The sequence below is a fragment of the Megalobrama amblycephala genome, linkage group LG16 (genome assembly GCF_018812025.1).
Source record: "Megalobrama amblycephala isolate DHTTF-2021 linkage group LG16, ASM1881202v1, whole genome shotgun sequence".
NCBI classification, from domain to species: Eukaryota; Metazoa; Chordata; class Actinopteri; order Cypriniformes; family Xenocyprididae; genus Megalobrama; species Megalobrama amblycephala.
The window spans coordinates 37,489,725-37,496,912 of NC_063059.1; the positions used below are offsets into that span (position 1 = coordinate 37,489,725).

A 7,188-nucleotide genomic window follows, 5' to 3' on the forward strand; every position below is an offset into this window, starting at 1 on the left:
TCTGTCTGCATGTTTATGATAATATCTTATTTATATTAAAGTCCTGGGACTCTTTCGCATAAGACGAAAAATGCGGGGAAAAAAACAAAAAAAACAAAATAAAAAAAAAACAGGGGGGGTCCGTAAAAAAAAAATTGCATATGGGCCCGGGGCTGACTCAGGGCTGCATTGTGGTCATGTCAAGGCGCAGGTCCTCGATCTCACCTGGATACGGTCCGGATCCGGTTGACTATGGTAAACCTCAGGATAAACAGAAAGACTAATATTAGCATAGATGCCATTCTTCTTCTGATGTAACGAGTACATCTGGTGTTATAGGAAGTGTTCCCGGTTCTGGCTGACCTAATTTATGCAGCTTAATATTTTATGAAAATATAAATTGATAATGTGTTATGTGTATGCCAGGTTAAAGAGATGCATTTTTAGTCTAGATTTAAACTGACAGAGTGTGTCTGCTTCCCGAACAATGCTAGGAAGATTGTTACAGAGTTTAGGTGCCAAATAGGAGAAGGATCTACCGCCTGCAGTTGATTTCGATATTCTAGGTATTATCAGCTGGCCTGAATTCTGAGATCGCAATAGACGTGAAGGACTATAATGCATTAAGAGCTCGCTCAGGTACTGGGGAGCTAAACCATTTAGTGCTTTGTAAGTAATCAGCAAGATTTTAAAATCTATACGATGTTTAACAGGAAGCCAGTGCAGTGACGACAGAACTGGGCTAATATGGTCATACTTCCTAGTTCTAGTAAGAACTCTAGCTGCTGCATTTTGTACGAACTGTAGTTTATTTATCAAGCGGGAGGAACAACCACCCAGTAAAGCGTTACAGTAATCTAGCCTTGAGGTCATGAACGCATGAACTAACTGTTCTGCATTTGTCATTGAGAGCATATGTCGTAGTTTAGATATATTTTTAAGATGGAAGAATTCTGTTAATGTAGCGAATTGGTAAGTTTCGTCAGGGTGCGAAGAAATATAGAGCTGAGTATCATCAGCGTAACAGTGAAAACTAACGCCATGCTTCCTAATGATATCTCCCAACGGTAGCATGTACAGAGTAAAAAACAACGGTCCTAGTACTGAGCCTTGCGGTACTCCATATTGAACTTGTGATCGATATGACATTTCTTTGTTTACTACAAACTGATAACAGTCAGATAAGTATGATTTGAACCATGCCAATGCAATTCCGGTTAAATAGTGCTTGTATTGCGCATAATTTTAGTCATTCCCGCAGGTCTCACGCTCACACTGAAAGCACGTGCACTACTGATCTATATTAGTGGAGCGAACAAGCCACGCTCAGTCTCAAACAGAGACAGAAGTCAAACAGAGTCACAAGTACCAAAATAAGCGCCTTCCTGTGCTTAAACTAAAATTACATACAAAAATATGTCAAAACCAGCGGCACAGGCAATCTTGGCGAGTACACAGATAAAAACAGTCAGTTTTGAATCGTTAAATAGCTAAGAAAGTGAACCCATGTTGTGTGTAACATTATTAGGTCCATTGAACACAGTTCATAAACTATTAAAGGGACAGCAGTCCAATATTCCTGCTGCTGTCTGTCATGTTAATCGAACAAAAGACAAAGAAAATCACTTTCTGCTCTTGACTGAATACGTTTTATAACTTTAATGGTAAGAATTATTTACAATAAAGACTACAGAAATTAAGGTAACCAATGTAAAATAACACTGAATGTTCTTACCTGAATAGAAACACAGTTAACCCGAAAAACTTAGTTTCATAGCGCTCTTTATTCTATTGCATTTATTTGAGCTGTTTATATTTTATTACTTAATTTTACTCTATTTTTTTTTTCAACAAAAATAAAACTCTGCATCGAAGAAAAGTAGATTTTTTTTGTATATGTTGTCAATTATAGTTCTTAGAAAGAAAATCAGAATCGACAAAAATCGGTATCGGCCGATCACACTAACAAAAAATCGGAAATCGGAATCAGCCAAGAAAATTGCAATCGGTGCATCTCTAATAAAAAGCCTCTGAATCCATCTAAATATCTCTATGAACAACAGCATATCAAAACAGATAAATCAACTCATCAGCTTACAGTGTTTAAGTCTCCTCAGCTTTCATTGTCAATTGCACTCCTTATTGTTGCTGGCAGCCATATGCTGTAAAAACTGGCAACCCGCGTCTTTGAACAAGGGGATGGGCCAAACAATATTTTAAATTTGGACTGCAGTACCTGTTTTGAACACTGGGTGTCATTCCTACATAGAGCCCCTTTAACAAGTTTAGACAATTCTTCCTCTCCTAAAGCAGTAAATGAATGGAATTTTTCCTCAGGGACACTACAATGCCCTGTCTGACGCGATACTGTAGTAGACGGTTGCATGGTTATAATTTTTTCTCTAATATTATCAATCTTGCAGGTAAAGAAGTTCATAAAGTCATTACTGCTGTGCTCTTTGGAAACATCAGAAGTTGAAGCTTATTTTCTTGTTAATTTAGCCACTGTATCAAATAAATACCTAGGGTTGTGTTTATTTTCTTCTAAAAGTTTTGAAAAATAGGCCGATCTAGCAGATTTTAAGGCCTTTCTGTACTCAATCATTCTCTCTCTCCACAAAATGCGAAATACTTCTAGTTTTGTTTTCTTCCAACTGCGCTCCATTTTTCTGGCTGCTACCTTCAGGGCCCGAGTGTGCTCATTGTACCATGGTGTTGAATTAATTTCCTTAATCTTTTTTAAATGCAAAGGAGCAACTGAGTCTAATGTGCTGGAAAAGACAGAGGCAATAGTTTCTGTTGCAACATCGAGGTCTTCTAAGCTGTCTGGTATGCTAAGGCGATGAAACTGATCAGGAAGATTATTTATAAAGCGATCTTTAGTGGTAGAAGTAATGGTTCTACCATATTTATGGCAGGGAGGCAGTTTAGCCACCTTGACTAAATGTAGTATACATGAGACTAGATAATGATCTGAGATGTCGTCACTCTGCTGCAGAATTTCAACGGCATCAATATCGATTCCATGTGACAATATTAGATCTAAAGTATGATTACGACAATGAGTGGGTCCCGACACGTGTTGTCTAACACCAATAGAGTTTAGAATGTCTGTAAATGCCAATCCCAATAAGTCTTTTCACACACACACACACACACACACACACACACACGTTTTGTGCTCTGTGACATTTTATATCTCAATTATCACACATGTTAATTTGTACTTTAAGTTTGTATTTTCTCTGTAATAATGGATTCACTGCTAAACTGATCTGATCTGAACTGAGAGAGTGAAGAGTGTGTCATTGTTCTCTACAGGTTGAGTTATTGTGGAGTCACAGATGAAGATTGTGCTGCTCTGACTTCAGCTCTGAGATCAAACCCCTCACACCTGAGAGAACTGAATCTGTCTGGGAATAAAATAGGAGATTCAGGACATGAACTGCTCACTGCTCTAAATAATTCTCCACATTATAAACTAGAGATACTGCAGTAAGTAATTATTTCAAATAAATATTCACATTTTCATATAGCTGAACATTTATATATTTATATGCATATTTGGCCCCACTTTATATTAGGTGTCGTTAACAACTATGTACTAACATTTAAATGAATCCTTTAGTTCAATGCAATGTTTTTACATTGTACTTGTATTTTTAAAAAGTACCTGCATTTAATTACATCTGTAAATAATTTCTGTAATTACATTCATAATTACACTGTTGACCGTTCCCTTACACCTTAACCCACCCTTAAACCTCCCCATACTGTATCCATATTCAACCTCAATAGCAGCAAAAGTGTTTTCAATACAACATGAACACAATAAGTGCATTGTAATTATTTTCTGATGTAAGTATATAGTAGTTAAGGACACCTAACATAAAGTGTGACTGCATATTTCTTCATAAACAATGTACTGTAAGAGTATTCAATTCATCTTCAGTTTAGTCTCTATACTGTAAATTGTTTATTTCTGCCCATTTTGATGAAACTGATCTGATGTTTTCAATAGAAATGTGCCACAGTTTTTGCCACTGAAAATCCCAGCTGATGGGGATATTTTTTCAGTTGATGACACGTGCATTCATTCTGTATGATGCGTGATCACATGATCATGAGAAATCCACATGGATTGTGAGCTTGACTTCACAACAACGTCAATGAAGAATTGAGATATTCGCGTATTGCAGTTAAATTCAAACTTGATGGCAAAATCATTAAAAATTTGCTTTTCCAAATTGAGTGAAAACAATGTGATAATTCAAATATTATATCACATATTTCCAAGGTATTGTCTGACTAATAAAGATCATTTTCTGATCTTGAAAAAGATTGCACAAATGCACTTGTTTAGATCCACACATTATACAGTCAGTGAGAGACTGACACAGTATGAAATATATTTTAGTATAGATGTGATTACATTTTATTAAAATCTATTTTATTGTGTTCTGCATATCGTAATAGTGTCTAAAAAGAGATAAAAAGCAAAAAGTCTGTTTGAAAGTTGTTTCAACCATTGATCAACACACTTAATTGCTGGTTTTTTAAAATATACATTTTATTGAAGTCTATATTGTTATTGTACATTAACTTATTCTGTATATACTATATATAAGTTAGACTACCAATTCTATACATTAGTTAGAACTGGTGGTATTGTTGTTTATATATTGACATATTGTTTTTAGCTTGTTTTGGTCTAGTTAGTGCATCATTTTTTGTTTCAGTCAATACATTTCATTTTAGTTCTTCATTCATCTTCAGCTCTTACAGTTTCATTTTGCATATTTGATAAACAGAGAGATTTGGCTTGTTTATAATTGATCTGTATTAAAATAGTTAAGGCATGTTTCAGATTTTTATTATTTCAAATGAATGTCTGATTTTATATAATTGACTGTTTTATTTTTGGATTTACAGGTTTTGAGGAAATTCCCATTCAAATATCCGCTCTGAGTCCGGCTCCATACACTCTCCTCACGGACACTCTCTTCTTTCTCCACTCTAACTTGAGAAATTCACCACAGTGTTTATAAACTCCTCTGATCTGAATCACGCAGCAGAAACCACAGGGTCCTGAAGCAGAGAGCTCAGAGAGCTGACAGAGAGACACCGTTTGTGTTTCTTGTTAGACATACTGAATACAGACTGATAGATTAATAATTATAGCTTTTTTAAGACGGGGTTTCATCAATGTTAATGATGACTGTACAGTATGTGAGTTATACACTAACTCTGTTAACTTGTATATATGTATGTATAAAATACTGTATAACTGTATAAATAACATGTATAAATAACATGTAGTGCTGTAATCATGAAGTGTCTTTTCAAAGCTGTTGTGTAAGAAACTCCATTTCCATGTCAAATAATGTTTATCATTGATTTTTAAATGTAAACTGCAGACCTTCTACAACTAACAGCATTTTATTTTATTAAAAAAATCACACTTACAAATAAACGGCAAGTAACATTGAAATAAATGTGAAATTTTGAACTATAAAACTGAAATAACATTGTCTTGTAAAATGTGCTCTAATAATCTTTGTTTTATTTATTTTTTTTTACAGTGTATTGTATTTACAGTGTACAGACTAAAAATGAAAATGTAAATGTAAAAATGAACACTATTCTCACTTGAGGTGAAGGACAGGAAGAGTTTGTGCTTGTAGACGTTTATTTAATGTAATTATATTCAGAAATGTAATTCAGAAAGATCACTGCAGTTTTGAGTTGTGAAGAAGAAGAATGTGTAAGTGAAGAAGATTAAATCTGTATTATTGATGTTGTTCACCAGCAGAGGGCAGCAGAGACACTGTGAATATGAGGCCTTGACAATGATATAAATTTACAACTGAAACATCTGAACAAAGAACCATTTCAATATGAATACAATATATACAGTGACAAGAATACATTTGTGAACCCTTTGAAAATATCTGGATTTCTGCATTTATTATTAATAAAATTGTCACACTCAGACAAACACAAACTGACTAATCTAATAACACACAGTTATATTTTTCAGAATGATACTGAAGACATTGAGTGATCATTGACAGGACAGTGTGTGAAACTCTGTGTGTCGACTTCTCCAAAAGATAACCAGAGTCAACTAAAGAAAATGAGATTGAAAGTGTGTCACACAGGTGTCCTGTCCTTTAAATAAAGACACACAAAGCCTGGTTACTGACAAATATGACAAAGATTGGTTAGTGCGAAGGATGCCTGGATCCAAAAAGCTTTCACAGGCCTTTAGAAACACATTACAGAGATGCAGAAAGCTGGAAAATGCTATGAAAGCATTGCTAAAGACCTGGGTGTTCATGAATCCAGCAGTAAGATGTCGGTGCTGACTTCTGACCTCAAGCTAATTAAGATGCTGTGGCATAACTTAAACAGGGTTGTGCTATCAAGACAAGCCAGAAATATGATACACTGAAACAGATTTTTGGGTAGGGATGGTCCAATATTTGGACAAAATTTTATAAGCAGCTAATGTGAGCTACAGATAATGTTTGTTGGATGATTTGCTGTTAAAGGAGGATCTACAGCCATGGTGGTCAGTTGGGAAATTTTCTATAGGGCTGTGCCACATCCAACAATTTCAGCAAACAACCTAGTAAGATTAAATGCAAAACAGCTAAAGTTTTATATATATATATATATATATATATATATATATATATATATATATATATATATATATATTTTAGAAAAGCAGCCTAACAGAAGGAAATATCCAAATTATATATAGTCCATATAATTCAGAACTATTGCACAACAAAGTGCACATGAACATTCTAGATTAGAACATAATTTTAACAGTCACAAGACTGTGAAGAAAATAAAATATTTTGATTTTTTTATTTAATTATTTGTTTATCTTCTTGCACATTTATTTATTTATTTATTTATTTAAGCAGGAATATGTTGATTTATGTATTTAATTGCGGATTTAATTTTTGTTCAGTGTTTTTGCAGGTTTTTGTCCTCCATTACAGAGTATGTTTGTTCACAGCAATGCGGTATAATGAGGCCTAAGTGGAATAATTTATTATGAGGTCTCCACAGGCTTCTAGAGTTAAATAAAGGCATATTATTTAACATTAACTATAAAGACTTTTTTGTCCATATGACTGTGAACTTATTTTACTATTGGCTGTTCTCGAAATTACCGTAATCATAGTAATACGC

The 7,188-nt window shown here is 34.3% G+C and overlaps 1 protein-coding gene across 1 annotated transcript in view; it reads left to right on the plus strand.

The window, feature by feature from the left end:
• LOC125248560 (NACHT, LRR and PYD domains-containing protein 12-like) overlaps window positions 1-7,188 on the plus strand; it is a 1,264,817-nt gene that overhangs the window by 49,023 nt on the left and 1,208,606 nt on the right. The gene's annotated exons all lie outside the window — the stretch shown is intronic.